Below are 21,037 nucleotides of genomic sequence, written 5' to 3' on the forward strand. Positions count from 1 at the left end.
GAAATCCTGAATCATGGTGATCCCGTGTTCGGTCCCTTTCTCCTCCGGACTCTAATCCCTCTGATTCGCCACTCTGCTCAAGGCCTGTGCCCCCTGCGTCCCCATCACCAGGGGGACCTGAGCACTCACCGATGATCTAGCCGATCTCCCGTCAGAAGATCGCCTGCTGCTTGTTCTTGCTCCGCTCCACTGCACATCTCTTGACCCTCTACTGCCTCTAGACCCAGATTGGCATGCTGCTATGATCTGCAACATAAACTAAGGAAAGAATGGAAAAGCTGTCCCTACAGTAAGACTAAGCTGAATCCCTACGATGTACCGGGCAGCCTGTTCCTTGTGAACAGACCCGCCTTCATCCTCGGCTAGTCTGAACGGAGACCTATAGAATAAAGGGAGGGGTCCCTAAAAGAACTAAGGACTGGGACAAAAAATGGGACACTTCCTAACAGAAGTTGTTGCAGAGCAAAATGACAAACTGACAAAAAGTACTAGAGGTCCCAGAGGACCAAGGAAACTAGACAGAGATAGGCACCGAAGCACCTGGCTAGAGATACCGGCAAAAAACACTGAAGTTCAGCAAAGCCAGAAGGCGGAGCTGGAATATATAGGCAGCTGGTCACGTGACCGAAAACACAAGATAGCAAAAACTAACAGGAGGGTTCTAACACCTGCCCGGTCCGTACTGCCTGAGAGAGAACTGCCTGGCCTCAGACCACTGCTGCCTGCCTGCAGAATGCCTCCGAGCTGTGTGCCTCCTGCTCCGTCTGGCAGGCACCCCGACAGGGACCTCACCGGGAGTACCTGCCGCTGCAAACTCCTGCCCCATCTGCGCCTCCATCGTCTGCCGCATATCACGATCCCCCTTTGATCATTACATTGCTGGTGCCTGGGAGATAACGGGGGATGCCGCTCCGGCGCGGCCCAAGGCAGCACCATCACGCGCACTCTCCGCAGGGTCCCCAGAGGGGCTCTGCAGTCAGCGCCTGCTGCCCGTGCCTACATCTGGTGAGAGCCTCTCCAGTGATCGCGATCTCCTTGCACCCCTCCTCATTCCAGGTGCTTCTTCAGGAGCCGGGGCAGCCCCCAATAATGCTGAAAGTTGTGACTGAAGCCATCCTCTGTCTCTCAAATGGGCCATATCCCGCAGCTGCTGCATCAAGGACTCCACCGACTCCATGAGGTAACGTTGGTGGATGTGCGTCTCTTCAGCTTGCTCCCTGTGCAATGAATGAGAGTTTTCCCGCACTTTTCCCCTATCTACACCCCTCACTTCCCTTTAATACCTGCCCCTATATACTTCCCACCAATCCAAACTCCTTGTGTCCCTTCAGAAGCATCCTGGCCAATCCCAGTCATGGGGGGCTTCCCACTAGCTGCACACGTCTCCTGCCCCCTCCTTAACACGGGGCACATATATAAGATTATCTGGGGACAGAAATATTTTTTTAAACACATCCAATTGTGGAGTGTATTTTTTTTCCAAGATCTGTTGGTTAAAATATACTTTTGGTAGACTATGGTAAGGTACTGCACAATTTCTTTGCTGCTTGTTAATGCAAATGCAAAAACCTTATAGAAAATTAAATTGCTAGCTGCTAACAGGTTTGAGCAGATACATCAGTCGTGGACCAAATTTTTTGAGACTGACCCAAATTTTGGTTTTCGCAAAGTTTGATGCTTCATTGGTTTCAGATCTTTTAGTCAAATATTTCTATGGTTACTGAAGTAAAATTATAAGCATTTCATAAGTTTTAAACATTTTTGAGAAGTACATCAAGTTTATGCAAATATAATATTTACAGCATTGATCCTAGTGATGAGCGAGCATACTCATCACTGCTCATTGCTCGCTTGAGCATCATGGTGCCCGAGATACTCTTTACTTGGCGAGTATTTTTTTAATGCTCGTGCACAAGCTCAATTACTGGCCTTGCATGCTTGGTGCCTTTTAGACAGCCAATAAACATGCAAGGATTGCCTGCCAGTTACTGTAATGCCATAGCCATGTTGGTAGTGGCATCACTGTGATTGGCTGGTCGCATAGCGTCATCGTATCTATATAAGACCTGGTGACCCTATGTTGTCACAGTCTACCCCGGAAACATGCTGAGTAGGGAGGGCTGCTGCTGAACGAGGGAGAGAATTTTAGCTGTGCATAGGCAGGGATTCATTTAAATTTCTTTCAACTATAGCAACAGTCTTTCTTAGGGCTAATTCTAATCAATATTAATACAGCTGTTAGCAGTAGTTAGGGAGAGATTGTGCCGAAGGCAAAGTGTAGGACAGGATAGGGTTCATTGCATGTCTTAATCCTTTAAATTGTTGTGAAGTGAGATATTATATGCCATTTATTCTGCTCAAATTGTGCGTTAAAAGCATACAGACAGACTTGGTTGATTGGAATAGCATTGCTATATAGTGCAAGCAGTGAAAAAGTCCATCTGATGTTAGTTAAATTTGCTGCGATACAAATACTGCAAAGTTTTCTCAGCTTCAAAATTTTATACACCATTTTAACTGCGCCAGTTGTGCGTTAAAAGCATACAGCCAGACTTGGTTGATTGAAATAGCATCACTATACAGTTCAAGCAGTGAAAAAAGTCCATCTGAGGTGTGCTAAAATTTTTGCTATACAAATGCTGCAAAGTTTTTAAACCAGCAAAATATTATATGCCATTTAACCCTTTAGTGACCAGACCAATTTTTTTAAGTCTTACCAGTGTCACTTTATGTAGTAATAACTCTGGAATGCTTCAGCATATACCACTGATTTTGAAATATTTTTTTATGACACATGATACTTTATAGTAATGGTACATTTAGGTAGATATGTTTTGCGTTTATTTATAAAAATATCAGAAATTTGACAAAAATGTTTTAAAAAATGCAATTTTCAAACTTTGAATGATTATCCCTTTAATCCCGATTGTCATACCACACAAAAACATTAATAAATAACATTTCCCTCATGTCTGCTTTACATCAGCACCATTTGTAATGCAAAAAAAAGGAGCATGGACCGCACCTCCAAAAAATCATACATTTGATCTAATGCCTCTCGGCAAAAATATATATATCTGAACATGAGGTTCTTAGTTTAACATTCTGATCAGACTATATGAAGCCCACTGCCACGTCACGACAAACCTCGTAGTGGGTCCTAACATTTTCCTGCCAACCACCGCCGCAGCGACAATGCACCAGCAGGAAGGGCGGCCTGGTGCCTCACAGCACCCATGCTGCAAGACCGAGTCCCCATGACTCCAGGCCACGCCACCCCACAAGCACAAAACCACAGCAACAATGGCCGACGCACTGCACCAACACCACATTCATGCAGTAAATGTTTGGACCCACTACGAGGTTTGCCGTGATGTGGCAGTGGGCTTTATACAGTCTGATCAGAATGTTAAACTAAGAACCTCATGTTCAGTTTTATATATTTTTGGCGAGAGGCATTAGATCAACATATGTTTTCTGGAGGTGCTGTCCATTCTCTTTTTCAGCATTTGCAAAGTGTTGTTTTATTTTGTTAGCATTTTACAAGGTTTAAAAATGTAGCAGTAATTTTTCATTTTTTCAAGGAAATTTACAAAACTTATTTTTATAGGGACCTGTGCGGTTTTGAAGTGACTTTGAGAGTCCTATATGTTGGAAACCACCCAAAAGTAATACCATTCTAAAAACCGCACCCCTCAACGTATTTAAAATTGCTTTCAGGTAGTTTATTAACCCTTCAAGTGCTTTTCAGGAATTAATGCAACGTAGCATGACAAGAATGAAAAAGTTTATTTTTACCACTTAAATTTTGATAACTTCTGAACAGGCCACTATAGCTGGCAGACTCTAAGGCCGTTATTTGTCCATAAACTGCCACGGCAAACATCAGGACCACACGACCAAGATCTCAGTGTGCTGATGAGGTTAAAGAGGGAGCCTCCACACTCTCTTAAAGGAGTTTTCCCACGAACAAAAGTTGATTTTAATCAATAGATTGATATCAATAGAATGATAATAACTTCCACAACTGAATGCATTTAAATAAAATGTTCCTGTGCTGAGATAATCTTATAAATGTGCCCCTGCTGTGTACTGTGTAAGGCTGTGTGTCCACGATGCGTTTTTAATGCGTTTCTGCAGCGTTTTTGCAGCTGCGGAAACGCATTAAAAACGCATGGTAGAAGCAATGTTCCCCAATGATAATCTGCATGTGCTTTGCACATGCTGCGGAAATTTCCGCTGCGGATTATCATTGTGGAAAAAAACGCAGCACTACCAATTATTTTGCGGAAATGCTGCATTTTCGCCGCCATTGACTTGCATTAGAACGCGCCAATTCCGCAAGACTGCATCTGTACTTGCGTAATTGGTGCGTTCTAATGTGCGGATGGTACCCGGGTGTAGAGGAGAGGAGAGTCTCATCCACACCCAGGTACCATTAAATAATCTGTAAAAAAAGAATAAAATAAAAAATAAATGTATATTTACCTTCCGGCGGCCCGCGCTGCGCTCCTACTTACTTCCCGGCACTTTACAGTGGATTGAAGGACCTGCGCTGACATCAGAGTCATGTGACGGGTCACGCGACGCTGACGTCGGCAGGTCTTTCAATCCACTGCTGCCAGCAGCCGGGACCGAGCGAAACAAGCCACTGCGGGCCATCGGAGGGTAAGTATATATTTATTTTTTTATTTTTAACCACTCTCTCCGGTCACACTATATAAATCCATGCAGTTTGCATGGATTTATATAGTGTAACCTAGTTGTCACAAGTACTTTCCAAGTGATGCTAATCGCTTGGAAAGCGCTTGTCAATCCGCATGCGGAAATGTCATTGAATAATGCTCCATTTCCGCATGTCCCTGGCAGGAAAACACATGTACAATCCGCATGCGTTTTTTTCTGCCAGGGAGATGCAGAAACGCTCAGGAAAAAATCCTGAGCATTTCTGCATCGTGGGCATATAGCCTAATGGCTGTGTCTGATAGTGGGAACATGGTCTGATCATATCACAGCTCCTAGGAAGTAAAAGAGTTTACAGACATTACAGCACAGGATCACAGCTGATTATTTCTTTGAAGTAAACATTGTTTAAAAACAGACAAAGAAATGTTTTATTCCACAAAAAGAATCAGCTGTGATCCCGTGCTGTAATGTCTGTATGTTTTCTTTTGCTTCCTCCCCTGCCCAGGAGATGTGGTATGATCAGACCTTGTTCCTGCACGGTCAGACAAAGCCATTACACAGTAAACAGCAGGGGCACAGTTAGGGTACCGTCTCACATAACGACACACCAGCGATCCCGACAGCGATGTGACCTGGCCGGTATCGCTGGTGCATCGCTAAGTGATCGCTGGTGAGCTGTCAAACAGGCAGGCTCACCAGCAATCAGGGGAGCAGCGACATCGTGGAAAGGATCTTTCCACGATGTCCTGCTCCTGCTTACCAGCCTGCTGCTGAAGCAGGAGCAGGCTGGTAACCATGATAAACAGCGGGTTACTAGGGGCACACACGCACTTAGCAACCCGCTGTTTATCATGGTTACCACTCTGCTACGGTGAGCGGGAGGTTACCACTAACCATAGCAGAGTGGTAACCATGATAAACAGCGGGTTACTAAGTGCGCGTGTGCCCCTAGTAACCCACTGTTTATCATGGTTACCAGCCTGATCGCTGGTCCCGCTGGTGACACACAGCGATGTGTGCTGACCAGCGGGAGGGCAAGGGCCAAAAAATGGTCCAGGACACTTTGCAGCAAACAGGGACCTCACAGCAGGGGCCTGATCGCTGCAAAGTGTCACACATAGCAACATCGCTGGTGAGGTCACTGTTGCGTCACCAAAACCGTTACTCAGCAGCGATCTCGCTAGCGATCTCGCTATGTGACACGGGGGCTTTATAAGATTATTTCAGCACAGGGACATTTCATTTAAACACATCCAATTGTAGAATTTATTATTATTCCAAGATCTATTGATTAAAATGAACTTTCGTTCATGGGAAAACCACTTTAACCCCTTAATAACATCTGACGTACTAATACGCGTCTGTGCCCTGGGACTTAAGAGCCAGACCCGTATTAGTACGTCATGGCGATCGCGCGCGCACACAGGCTGTGCGGGCGCGATCGCCGCCGGGTGTCAGCTGATTGTCACAGCTGACACCCGGTACTATGTGCAGGGAGCGGTCACGCACCGCTCCCAGCACATTAACCCCCGCGATGCTGCGATCGAAGTCGATCGAAGTCGATCGCGGCATTGCGGGGGCAAGGGGAGGTGATCGCCGATACTCACCTCCTCTTCCGGCTTCCAGCGCAGTCTGCAAAGGCTTCCCGGGTGTTGCCATGACGACCCGATGTCGTCATGACAACATCCGGGTCACCAGAGAGCAGGAAGATTGCTTGGACATGCGCAGTGCATCTCCAAGCAATCTTCACACTGTGCACTTCTGACAGCCTTCATGGCATAGGGATGGTGCTCCATTCCTGTGCCATGCAGGCGATCAGAAAAAAAAAAGTGAAAGTCCCAGAGTGGGACAAAGTAATAAAGTGTATAAACTGTGTGAAAGTGGAAAAAAAAAAAAAAAAAAAATGTGCAAAAATATTATAAAAAAATAAAAAAAATAATACACCAAAAATAAAAATATAATGTACCCATCAATAAATATTATTATAAAAAAAATAAAAAAAAAACAATAAAAGTACACATATTTGGTATCGCCGCGTCCGGAACAACCTGACCTATAAAACTGTCCCACTAGTTAACCCCTTCAGTGAACACGGTAAAAAAAAAAAAAAAAAAAACAAGCAAAAAACAATGCTTTATCACCATACCGCCAAACAAAAAGTGGAATAACACGCGATCAAAAAGACGCATATAAATAAAAATGATACCGCTGAAAACGTCATCTCGTCCCGCAAAAAACAAGCCGCCATATAGCTCCATCAGCCGAAAAATAAAAAAGTTATAGCTCTCAGAATAAAGCGATACTAAAAAATATTTTTTTCTATAAAATAGCTTTTATTGTGTATAAGCGCCAAAACATAGAAAAATTATACAAATGTGGTACCGCTGTAAACGTACTGACCCGAAGAGTAAAGCTGCCTCATCAATTTTACCACACGCGGAACAGAATAAAAAAAAAAAAAAAAAAACAATTCCTGAATTGTTGGTTTTTGTTTATTCTGCCTCCCAAAAATCGGAATAGAAAGCGATCAAAAAATGTCACGTGCCTGAAAATGGCACCAATAACAACGTCAAGTCATCCCGCAAAAAACGAGCCGTCACATGACTGTCTGCCAAAATTTGGAAAAATTATAGCTCTCAAAATATGGCGATGCAAAAACTAGATTTTACAAAAAATGCGTCTTTTAGTGTGTGACAGCTGTCAGTCATAAAAACCCCATATGATTCTGGCATTGCTGTAATCACACCGACCCGAAGAATAAAGTCGTCTAATCACTTATACCGCACAAGGAACGGCGTCAAAAATAAACTCTTGAGTTAGGATTGGGCTAGGGTTAGGGCTGGGTTTGGGGCTAGGGTTGTGCTGGGGCTAGGGTTGTGCTGGGGCTAGGGTTGTGCTGGGGCTAGGGTTGTGCTGGGGCTAGGGTTGTGCTAGGGTTAGGGCTGGGGTTGGGATTTTTTTCAAAAGTAAGAAAAAAAGATGACGATATGGCGACTAGTGTTGAGAGCAAGTGCTCGCTACTTGAGTTTGCATCGGGTGCTCTGGTATGCATTTAGTATCGTGGGTATTTGAGTGACATGCTCGAGTCTCTGCCCCATATGCTTCGCGGCCAAAAAACTTTACGGGGATTGCCTGCCATGCACGAGCGATCCCCGCATGTTTTTTTTTGGGTGTCTAATAACCGTGAAACATGCGGAGCAGGGACTCGAGCATGTCACTCGAGCACACGCTGTACATGGTGCATACCTGAGTACCCGATGCAAACTCAAGTAGCGAGCACTTGCGCTCAAGAATAATGAAAACTTATTCAATATGATGACCTAATGTAAACAAATAATGTGCCGTACCTCTGGGTTCAAAATGTTCACTATACACCTTAATAAAATCTTTGAGGGGTATAGTTTCCAAAATGGGGACACTTGTGGGGGAGCTCCACTGTTTAGGCACATCACGGGCTCTCCAAACGCGACATGGTGTCCGCTAACAAATTGAATGGAAAATCGGCTCAAATTGTTAGCGGACGCCATGTTGCGTTTGGAGAGCCCCTGTGTGTCCAAACATTGGAGCTCCCCCACAAGTGACCCCATTTTGGAAACTAGACCCCCCAAGGCACCTATCTAGATGCATAGTGAGCACTTAGAACCCCCAGGTGCTTCACAAATTGATTCGTAAAAATGAAAAAGTGAAAATAAAACACTTTTTCATTTTTATGAATCAATTTGTGAAGCACCTGGGGTTCCAAGTGCTCACTATGAATCTAGATAGGTGCCTTGGGGGGTCTAGTTTCCAAAATGGGGTCACTTGTGGGGGAGCTCCAATGTTTGGGCACACAGGGACTCTCTAAATGCAACATGGTATCCGCTAACAAATTGAATGGAAAATCGGCTCAAATTGTTAGCGGACACCACATTGCGTTTGGAGAGCCCCTCTGTGCCCAAACTTTGGAGCTCCCCCACAAGTGACCCCATTTTGGAAACTAGACCCCCCAAGGCACCTTTCTAGATGCATAGTGAGCACTTGGAACCCCCAGGTGCTTCACAAATTGATTCGTAAAAATGAAAAAGTGAAAAAAAAAACACTTTTTCATTTTTATGAATCAATTTGTGAAGCACCTGGGGTTCCAAGTGCTCACTATGAATCTAGATAGGTGCCTTGGGGGGTCTAGTTTCCAAAATGGGGTCACTTGTGGGGGAGCTCCAATGTTTGAGCACACAGGGACTCTCCAAATGCAACATGATATCCGCTAACAAATTGTCGGCTCAAATTGTTAGCGGATATCATGTTGCATTTGGAGAGTCCCTGTGTGCCCAAATATTGGAGCTCCTCCACAAGTGACCCCATTTTGGAAACTAGACCCCCCAAGGCACCTATCTAGATGCATAGTGAGCACTTGGAACCCCTAGGTGCTTCACAAATTAATTCGTAAAAATGAAAAAGTGTTTTTTTTTTCACTTTTTCATTATTACGAATCAATTTGTGAAGCACCTGGGGGTTCCAAGTGCTCACTATGCATCTAGAAAGGTGCCTTGGGGGGTCTAGTTTCCAAAATGGGGTCACTTGTGGGGGAGCTCCAAAGTTTGGGCACAGAGGGGCTCTCCAAACGCAATGTGGCGTCCGCTAACAATTTGAGCCGATTTTCCATTCAATTTGTTAGCGGATACCATGTTGCATTTAGAGAGTCCCTGTGTGCCCAAACATTGGAGCTCCCCCACAAGTGACCCCATTTTGGAAACTAGACCCCCCAAGGCACCTATCTAGATGCATAGTGAGCACTTGGAACCCCTAGGTGCTTCACAAATTGATTCGTAAAAATGAAAAAGTGTTTTTTTTTTCACTTTTTCATTATTACGAATCAATTTGTGAAGCACCTGGGGGTTCCAAGTGCTCACTATGCATCTAGAAAGGTGCCTTGGGGGGTCTAGTTTCCAAAATGGGGTCACTTGTGGGGGAGCTCCAAAGTTTGGGCACAGAGAAGCTCTCCAAACGCAATGTGGTGTCCGCTAACAATTTGAGCCGATTTTCCATTCAATTTGTTAGCGGATACCATGTTGCATTTAGAGAGTCCCTGTGTGCCCAAACATTGGAGCTCTCCCACAAGTGACCCCATTTTGGAAACTAGACCCCCCAAGGCACCTATCTAGATGCATAGTGAGCAGTTGGAACCCCCAGGTGCTTCACAAATTGATTCATAAAAATGAAAAAGTGTTTTTTTTTTCACTTTTTCATTGTTACGAATCAATTTGTGAAGCACCTGGGGGTTCCAAGTGCTCACTATGCATCTAGATAGGTGCCTTGGGGGGTCTAGTTTCCAAAATGGGGTCACTTGTGGGGGAGCTCCAATGTTTGGGCACACAGCAGCTCTCCAAACGCAACATGGTGTCGCTAACAATTTGAGCCAATTTTGCGTTAAATTTGTTAGCGGACACCATGTTGCATTTAGAGAGCCGCTGTGTGCCCAAATATTGGAGCTCCCCCACAAGTGACCCCATTTTGGAAACTAGACCACCCAAGGCACCTATCTAGATGCATACTGAGCACTTGGAACCCTCAGGTGCTTCACAAATTGATTCATACAAATGAAAAAGTGTTTTTTTTTTCACTTTTTCATTGTTACGAATCAATTTGTGAAGCACCTGGGGGTTCCAAGTGCTCACTATGCATCTAGATAGGTGCCTTGGGGGGGTCTAGTTTCCAAAATGGGGTCACTTGTGGGGGAGCTCCAATGTTTGGGCACACAGGGACTCTCTAAATGCAACATGGTGTCCTCTAACAAATTTAACGGAAAATCGGCTCAAATTGTTAGCGACACCATGTTGCGTTTGGAGAGCCGCTGTGTGCCCAAACATTGGAGCTCCCCCACAAGTTACCCCATTTTGGAAACTAGACCCCCCAAGGCACCTATCTAGATGCATTGTGAGCACTTGGAACACTCAGGTGCTTCACAAATTGATTCATAAAAATGAAAAAGTGTTTTTTTTTTTCACTTTTTCATTGTTACGAATCAATTTGTGAAGCACCTGGGGGTTCCAAGTGCTCACTATGCATCTAGAAAGGTGCCTTGGGGGGTCTAGTTTCCAAAATGGGGTCACTTGTGGGGGAGCTCCAAAGTTTGGGCACACATGGGCTCTCCAAACACAACATGGCGTCCGCTAATTATTCAAGCAAATTTTACAATCAAAAAGTCAAATAGCGCTCCTTCCCTTCCGAGCCCTGCCGTGCGCCCAAACAGTATTTTTTCCCCAAATATTGGGTATCTGCGTGCCCAGGGGAAATTGCACAACAAATTTTGGGGTCCATTTTTTCTTGTTACCCCTGTGAAAATAAAAAAAATTGGGTCTAAATTAACATTTTTGTGAAAAAAGTTAAATGTTCATTTTTTTCTTCCACATTCAAAAAATTCCTGTGAAGCACCTGAAGGGTTAATAAAGTTCTTGAATGTGGTTTTGAGCACCTTGAGGGGTGCAGTTTTTAGAATGGTGTCACTTTTGGGTATTTTCTGTCATAAAGACCTCTCAAAGTGACTTCAAATGTGATGTGGTCCCTAAAAAAATGGTTTTGTAAATTTTGTTGGAAAAATGAGAAATCGCTGGTCAACTTTTAACCCTTATAGCTCCCTAACAAAAAAAAATTTTGGTTCCAAAATTGTGCTGATGTAAAGTAGACATGTGGGAAATGTTATTTATTAACTCTTTTGTGTGACATATCGCTCTGATTTCAGGGCTTAAAAATTCAAATTTTGAAAATTGCAAAATTTTCAAAATTTTCGCCAAATTTCCGTTTTTTTCACAAATAAACGCAAGTGATATCGAAGAAATTTTTCCACAATCATGAAGTACAATATGTCACGAAAAAAAAATCTCAGAATCAGGGGGATCCGTTGAAGCGTTCGAGAGTAATTACCTCATAAAGTGACAGTGGTCAGAATTGTAAAAATTGGCCCGGTCATTAACGTGCAAACCACCCGCGGGGCTTAAGGGGTTAACTACATGTGCATCTCACTAAATTAGAATATTGTCAAAAAGTTAATTTATTTCAGTTCTTCAATACAAAAAGTGAAACCCCTTTATTATATCAAGTCATTATAAACAGAGTGATTTATTGCAAGTGTTTATTTCTGTTAATGTTGATGATTATGGCTTGCAGCCAATGCAAACACAAAAGTCATTATCTCAGTAAATTAGAATAATTTATAACAACAGCTTGAAAAATGTTTTTAAAATCCGAAATATTGGCCTACTGAAATGTATGTTTAGTAAATGCATTCAATACTTTGTCGGTGTTAGGCCAATACGCAGGAGAGGGGCTTTCTCGCGGCGTCCGCCCAGGCCCTTTCGTACTGGTCAGTAATTGTCAGCATTTAGGTTCTGTTCTAGGGATTCTAAGTGTGGTTTCTGCGTTTCTGCTCATGTGCCGCTAAGCCACGCCCCATGGGGTCATGTGCCGCTAAGCCACGCCCCCTTATAGTCATGTGTCGCTAAACCACACACCCTTGCAGTCATGTGCCGCTAAGCCACGCCCCCTGCTGTCTGTTACAGCGTGGTTGGTTGTCCTGGGGGGCTGGGGATGTCTCTAGTGTATTTAAGGGCTCCGCCCCGGTGCCTATTCTATCTCTTTCTAACCTGGGATGAGGTCTCTGGCAGTAAATGCAGTGTGTGAGAGTTGTTGTCAAGGGTTCCTGCTGAAAGCTCCCTAGTCATCCTAGCCATCAATTAGGGCTAGGGGAAGGCTGTGAGCAGCATGCTCTACCGTGTCGGTTCACCAGTTGGTGTCCACGCCACGGAGGCGTCCTTGCTACTGATCCAGCATTCCAGGGTCCGCCATTGTATGTGTGGTCACACTGACGCTTTTACACCCATGTGTTGGGTGCTGCAGAGATTCTCCTCCTCTTTAGGAACTTAGGTTCCTGGCCTTTCCTGGCCTGCAGCTATCTGCAGCTCCATTCACCGCCATCTAGTGCTCAGGCGTTTCATGCTGCCAAATCCTTCCTGCTCTGCACAGCGGTGTCTTGCAGTACAGAAGTTTATTAGTTTCGTTTCTGGGGTGTTGTTAACTCCCAGCATTGTACCTTGTTTAGTTACTACTTGTGTGTGCACTTAACACACTAGTTCTTTTCTTTCTCTGTGCTTAACTGAACATTCCTCTGGGACTCAGCTGCTGCAGCTCCTCTGCAGTCCGGTGGACCCCGACGTGTCCTTTAAGTTTTATTTTATTTTATTAAAGGACATGCCAGTGTGGCACCCTGCTACTACAGGTACTACAGGAACCAAAAGGGTGCATGGACGGACTTCTCCACAAGAGGCCCTCACTACAAACAGACACCTCTACCTTTCCACCTCAGACCAGCAGAGGGAGCTCTGTTAGGGATATATATACTGGAGGGTGGAGTTAGGCAGTCAGAAAGTCGGAGAGTGTGCTGGCACTTAGACCAGTGAAGAAGCAGCACGCTGCTGTGTTCTGAGGGCCCCGAGTGTGGCCAGAGGCAAAGAGTAGAGGAGAAAGGAGTTAAGGGGGCAGAGGAGCATCACAGGGTCACCCCAGAATACAAACCGGACACCGGGTCCGCGCCTACAGGGTCCTCTACACACAGTAGGGATTACTGGCATACCAGGAGGATTACAGATCCCTGGTCGCCCTGACGCTACACCTTTTACAGGACTAGGAACCATGAAGGCCCCAGCGTCCAGGGATAGTGGTTGCCAGAGGAAGGTCCTACTACCAAGCGACAGGTGAGAGAACAACACAACACAGAAGCTAGGCCCAGTTGCAGGCTGGCCAGGAGCTTAGAGAGAGGGAGAAACAGACCAGGAGGCCTTATACCCGCTCACTGAGGAGAGTCCTGAAGTTCACCCTTCCTACCGAGTACCCTGAAGTGAATCTCCTGTCTCTGTCAGTTACTTCTGCTGCGCCATCTCTTCTGCACCACAACGCCCAGCATAACCATATGCACCTACACTGCCCTGTGGAGAGCCGTACCAACCCAGCTGCCCTAACACTTGCCCCGGAGGTCTGCAGCAGCGCTGGTACCTGTTACCGGGAACCACAGGTGGCTTCACGAGACAGAAACTGTTACCGACTAAAAACCCCTTTTTCAAGAGAGACCCCAGAGTACGGGCCCGGGAGCCGACTGCCGTGACATCCTAAACAAGGTAAAAGGCCCGGGTACCGAGTCCCCTATATCCCCCTGAGCGAGACACCAGCGTAACAGCCGGGCTCTTTTTGCATTAATTACTGCATCAATGTGGAGTGGCATGGAGGTGATCAGCCTGTGGCACTGCTGACGTGTTATGGAAGCCCAGGTTGCTTTGATAGCAGCCTTCAGGTCATCTGCATTGTTGAGATTGGTGTCTCTCGTCTTCCTCTTGACAATACCCCATAGATTTTCTATGAGGTGTAGGTCAGGCGAGATTTCTGGCCAATCAAGCACAGTGAAACTGTTGTTTTTAAATCAGGTATTGGTACTTTTGGTAGTGTGAACAGTTGCCAAGTCCTGCTGGAGAATGAAATTTCCATCTCCAAAAAGCTTGTCGGCACAGGAAAGCATGAGGTGCTCTAAAATTTCCTGGTTGATGGCTGCACTGACTTTGGTCTTAATTAAACACAGTGGACCTATACCAGCATATGGAAAACAAAAACAGTAGGAGCGCCAATGGTGAAGAGCCTGAGGTTTGAGGGGGGGGGGAATGAAGGGGGAGATGTAGTGACCACTCACCTGGTCCTGTTGTACAAAGGAGCCCCGCACAACAAGGGAAAAGGCTTCCAGGTGGGAGTCTGTAAGATGATCACAACTTGGCAGGAACTGTTGTAGGGAGCTTCTGTCTGCTTCAGAGGTCACATGACCAGGACCGTGTGACCGAAGTGGGCATTCCACAATGACATCACGGCAGGTCCTGTAGTAGGCTAGTTGTAAACAGAGCTGCTTCCACCGCTCTCCACAGGGCAGATTAGCAATCAAGAAAGAAGGAATTCTGCGGTGTTAGTGAAGCGCTAGAACAACTAGACAGTGGATTAGGTTATAACACACAAACCTTTTATTGTTTAGTACGCTCTCTAACGCCACGACGCGTTTCGATAGCAGACGCTATCTTCCTCAGGTATTACTAAACAATAAAAGGTTTGTGTGTTATAACCTAATCCACTGTCTAGTTGTTCTAGCGCTTCACTAACACCGCAGAATTCCTTCTTTCTAGACCAGCATATGACATGGCTCCCCAAACCATCACTGATTGTGAAAACGTTACACTAGGCCTCAAGCTGCTTGGATTGTGTGCCTCTCCACTCTTCCTATGCTGCACATAACACATCTGCATCTCTGGCTGCTATGGGCATAAAAGGGGACAAACTTATGGTGTGGCACCCATGCTCCCCTGACCTCAACCCCATTGAGAACCTCTGGAGCATCATCAAAAGAAGCGTCTATGATGGCGGGAGGCAGTTCACATCTAAGCAACAGCTCTGGGAGTGTATTCTGTCCTCATGCAAAACAATTAAAGCAGAAACCATCCAAAACCTGACAATTTCAATGGACGAGAGAGTTCAGAAGCTCCTTTCGAACAAGGGGTCCTATGTGCAAATGTAACATCACCTAGAATAAAGTTTTGAGTTGAAAACTGTTTGATTTCAGTTTTTAATAACCTGCTAATGCTTATAATTTCAAAAATGACCATTTTTTTGTTCTTTATTAAAATGAAAAGGTTGAAAACTCTGCTGTGCATAATAATTTGGAACATGCATTTTGAGTGCAGTTTGAGTTTTTTCTTTTTTTAAAAATATACTGTTATCATAGGCAGTTTGTACAAAAACCTTTCAATTGTACTCTAATAGTTATTTGACTGGAAAATTACAATGACTGCAATTCATATAGGTAATTTGGGAAAATCTGAGAAAATATTATTTGCTTAATAATTTGGAACACAGTATAGAGGTGATACTGAAAGCAGTGAGACTATGAGCTGACCTAGGTTGAAGGTGTAGATGGAGAAGAGCAGGGGCCCTAGATCTGAACCTTGGGGGCCACCGATACATAGGGAGCGAGATGAGGAGGTGGTGTGTGAGTGGGAGACACTAAATGTCCGGTCGGTTAGGTATGAAGAGATCAGATCACATCAAGTAATATCTATTTCAGGGATATCAGAATAGCTTACAGAAAAGAGCTCTAAAATTAACTTTTAATATTTAATGCTAAAAATCTATAAAAAAAACATATAGTGCTAAACACAATTCTAAACAAGGTGCAGTGCTAAAGTGACATCATCCATAATAATATAAAGTACCCGACTACAGAACATGTTGTCGTATAATATTGCACTTAAAGACAAACGACCCGGGAGAGTTTAACTCCTCTCATATGATACATGTAATTATGGCCGTATAACCCTGTATCAAGGGCACAGGTTTCAGCATTAGAAATACTTTAGCGTAAAAGGATTAAACATACTATAGCAGGATAATAGATATAACCAGAGTGTAAGGGTTACTGTATATATAGATAATTAAGTCACAATCAGCTGATGAACTTGTGTGACTTGACTTACAGCACTACTGCTACGTCAGATATTCCCACGCAGAGTAGTGCCATAAGTGAGGTCACACGAGTTTATCAGCTGGTGAACTTGTCTGACCTCTCTGCGGCAGCTCAGCACTATACACTGACTGGAGCAATCTCGCTCCTGTCAGTGTATTGCGGCTGCTGAATAGAGCGGTCACATTTTCTGATGTGGCCATTCTATTCACGAGATCGATGTAGAACACTCAGATTATATGAACTACAGCGAATAGGTGAGGATTATGGTGGTTTATTATTTTACCTTTATATGAGGAGACAATGGCTTTGGGGATTAGGTGTAAGGTGAGTATATGGTGTTTTATTTTTTACTTTTTGCAGCGGACGAAGGCATCGAGGGCAAGGTGTGGGTGAGTATAATGTGTTTTTTTTAATTAAATTTTTTTTATTAATTGTAACATTTTTTTTTTCTTTCAGCACAGGCACTGCTGACTACTGCTCCCATCCAGTGGTGCCTGTGCTCGCTATTTCCTATGACAGGAGGCACAGGCTGAAGGTAGTAGTAGTCCAATTAGCCGGCGCCTATGACCCACGGTAAGCTTTTTACCGCGGATCACTGCCACAGCAGGGGGATCATGCTGATATCTGTCAGCATGATCCCACAGCGGTCTGACCTCGGTAACGATGTTACTGCCGATCAGAGACTTTGTTTCATGCGCTATCATGCAGATAACAGCGTGGGAAACCAGGTATGTTCGGTTCCGCCATTCATATGAATGGGGTCCGTGTTCGGGTTCAGGTACTGTTCTGGTACCCGAACCTGAACTTATAATAAACTCTTCGTCGTTCGGTTCAATTAGCCGAACCCGAACAGTCACGAGTTCTCCAATCACTATTCATAACACATGCTGACACATTTGCATCACTTTTTTGGTCCTATTTGACAAATTCACAAGGAAAAGTTCTTAGTGTATTTTCCAAAATTAATTACAATGTACTAAGGTCAATAAGTGTTTTTAGGTCTTTCCTATGTGGGTGTAAGTCAACATACTTTTTTATTGCATAGAAAAGTATAGTCTACTTATTCTGCATGGTCAATTTTTTCTCATATTTGGAAATATTTATATTGTATTGTATTATATTGTCACTTTATCTTAATACAATGCCATATGTCAAAGTTTTGTCAGATGTGCACAATGAAAATTACTTCTGTATTTGTCGGTTAGAAAGATTTACTGTGATGTCAATCAGCCCTTAAGCATTGCCTTCTTAGTTGTGACACACTTTGGGCCTAGGTCTCGATCTTCATCGCTGATCTTCCAGACCTAAAACAGTGAACTATTGTTAAAAGTAAGAGTGTGCTCCTGTCCTAAAAGGGACAGGCTACTTTTCAGGCAGTTTTCGCCTGGTAGCTGCTTGAAAAAAAGCCACAAAAACACCCCTTAAAATGAACATAATGTGCACATACAGTGGGGGAAATAAGTATTTGATCCCTTGCTGTTTTGTAAGTTTGCCCACTGACAAAGACATGAACAATCTAGAATTTTAAGGGTAGGTTAATTTTAAGATTGAGAGATAGAATATCCCAAAAAAAACCATCAAGAAAATCACATTGTATCAATTAGATTAATTTTTTTGCATTTTGCCGTGAGAAATAAGTATTTGATCCCTCTGGCAAACAACACTTAATACTTGGTGTGAAAACCCTTGTTGGCAAGCACAGCAGCACAGCAGTCAGACGTTTTTTGTAGTTGATGATGAGGTTTTTGCGCACATGTCGAGAGGAATTTTGGTCCACTCCTCTGTGCAGATCATCTCTAAATCATTAAGATTTTGAGGCTGTCGCTTGGCAACTCGGAGCTTCAACTCCCTCCATAAGTTTTCTATGGGATTAAGGTCTGGAGACTGGCTAGGCCACTCAATAACCTTACTGTGCTTCTTTTTGAGCCACTCCTTTGTTGCCTTGGCTGTATGTTTTGGGCCATTCTCTTGATGGAAGACCCAGACACGACCCATCTTCAATGCTCTTACTGAGGGAAGGAGGTTGTTGGCCAAAATCTTGTGATACATGACCCCATCCATCTTCTCTTCAGTGCGGTACAGTCATCATGTCCCCTTTGCAGAAAAGCACCCCCAAAGTATAATGTCCCCCCCCCCATGCTTCATGGTTGGGACAATGTTCTAAGGGTTGTATTCATCCTTCTTTTTCCTCCAAACGAGGCAAGTTGAGTTAATGCCAAAGAGCTCAATTTTTGTCTCATCTGACCACAGCACCTTCTCCCTATAACGCACAGAATCATCCAGGTGTTCTTTGGCAAACTTCAGATGGGCCTGCATATGTGCCTTCTTGAGCAGGGGGACCTTGCGGGCACTGCAGGATTTTAAACCTTTAAGGCGTAATGTGTTAACAATGGTTTGGGGACTATGTTCACAGCTGCCTTGAGATCATTAACAAGTACCCCCCATGTAGTTTTAGGCTGATCTCTCACCTTTCTCATGATCAAGGATACCCCACGAGGTGAGATTTTGAATGGTGCGCAAGATCGATGTCGGTTGACAGTCATTTCGTATTTCTTCCATTTTCTTACTATTGCACCAACAGTTGTCTCCTTCTCACCCAGCGTCTTATTATTTTTATTATTATTTATTATTTATTTATTTATTTATTATTTATTTAATTTAGGAAAAACCCTACAGAAAACGTTTGGAGGGAGTTGAAAGTCTGTGTTGCCCAGCGACAGCCCCAAAATATCACTGCTCTAGAGGAGATCTGCATGGAAGAATGGGCCAACATACCAGCAACAGTGTGTGCCAACCTTGTGAAGACTTACAGAAAACATTTGACCTCTGTCATTGCCAACAAAGGATATATAACATTATATTTTACTATTTTCCACCAAAATTTGAAAAAAAATTCTTTCCAAATCAGACAATGTGATTTTCAGGATTTGTTTTCTCATTTTGTATCTCATAGTTGAGGTCTACCTATGATGTCAATTACAGGTCTCTCTCATCTTTTTAAGTGGGAGAACTTGCACAATTGGTGGCTGACTAAATACTTTTTTTCCCCACTGTATATTGTAAAACAATAGCTTTTGAAGTTAGTTGTTAGCATAGTGCAGTCTTAATGCAGGTTGTGTTATATATATTTTTAGCCAAAACTTAAAAAGATAAAACAAGTTCTATGTCATCATGGAGATGGATCTACTATTCAGTTGGACCCTTCTCCATTAGGATCTCGCTCTATGGAATAGTCACACATACTTTCCAGTTGATTACCTTAGGTGTTGATTGCTGGAGAGCCTTCAATGTAAGGAGGTTGTCAAGTTAATAAGCTTAAAGGGGTTGTACACTACTATTTAAATTATGTGAGCCCTCGCGCGTAGTGTCCTCGCTCCTCCTGTACCAGTCACTGTCACATTGTGTTCAAGATTATTGTAATTGTTCTTGTAGTATACCTCTTTTTCACATGTAAAGCGCCATGGAATAAATGGCGCTATAATAATAATAAATAATAATAATAAAATAATAATAATGCTTGTGAGCGGCCAGTGATAGCGCCGCTCACAGGCAGAAAAGGCAGAGGGAGGTAATTACAAAGAAGCTGCTTTTCATCATAAAAACGCTTTGGAATATTTTAAATAGTAGTGGACAACCCCTTTACTTGCGGCACATTTGCACTTTGATTTTTGCTAAAGCAACTTCCACTCTCTAGGGAATGCACTGCGCTATACTTTTTGTGAAGTGACAAAGTACTGGAAATAAAAAGTGGAATTAAAGAAAATTAGGCATGTTAACTTCTTCAGGTTAAACTGAATATATCATCTTAACATCTTACCAAATCTAAAAATGCATCTTTAAATGGTAATGAGGCCCAATAAACTGGCTGAAAAGTTTCTCGTATGCATTACTAATGAAGTCTTTTTCACATAAACCTTTTGGAGTTTTTGTAGAGTACAGTATATTGTGAATGACTAAATAACCCATTGAGTTATAACTTTTGATCTCTATTCTTCCACATAAAATATACTAAATTTCCTGTAAAGAAAAGTGGAAAAACATTGCAACAGTCTCAAGAAAGCGAGAATTGTATCCAAGCATCTAATTAGCTTCTCATATATTGATTTTCATATTATGAATACAAATATCAATGAGGCAGCATCTTGGGCTTTAAATTAGTATGTTCTCATTTTTGGATTGTTTCCATTCACACATTAAACCTTTGTCCAACTTTGCAACAATACTTTTATTGCTCTAATGTATCTAAAATGAAAAATGGAACAGCTTTGCAAATTGTATCGAGTGGCAATATCATGCAGTTTTGTGAATGCAGCTCTTTTGCAGCTATTCGAGTATCAAAGAATATAGACCAGAAAAAGTTTGTATATTATGATCCTCATGTCATGTGTCGCCACTGTCAGAAATCAGGGGTCAAATGCAGAGGAGTAACATAACTGCAGGATCCTTTTTTATTACATGTAGGTTACCCAACTGATATTAGTTTTATTCATGTGACTGTCATTTTTTATTATATAAATCCTTTTATATTTAATTCACATTCATTTTTTATAAGATCTATTATCCTTACTATACCCTCTAGTACATTGTGCCTATATGCTTAGTATGCAGTAGGTGTACAACATGCTTCTCATATGTGTCCCCCAGCAATCCTTTCATTTATGATGTAGTTTTCTTCATATTTTTGACATGGGAAATATAAGTTCAAAGAATCATATAAAATTGATGACATTTCAAAAATACCCAGTCAGACAATTTATCCAGTCTTGTTTCTTTAGCTTAAAATATCTGCTCGTCAAATAAAGTGTCACACAACAAAAATAAAACAATATC

The sequence above is a fragment of the Phyllobates terribilis genome, unplaced genomic scaffold (assembly GCF_046119375.1).
Source record: "Phyllobates terribilis strain yellow unplaced genomic scaffold, ASM4611937v1 Scaffold_3__8_contigs__length_932513732, whole genome shotgun sequence".
NCBI classification, from domain to species: Eukaryota; Metazoa; Chordata; class Amphibia; order Anura; family Dendrobatidae; genus Phyllobates; species Phyllobates terribilis.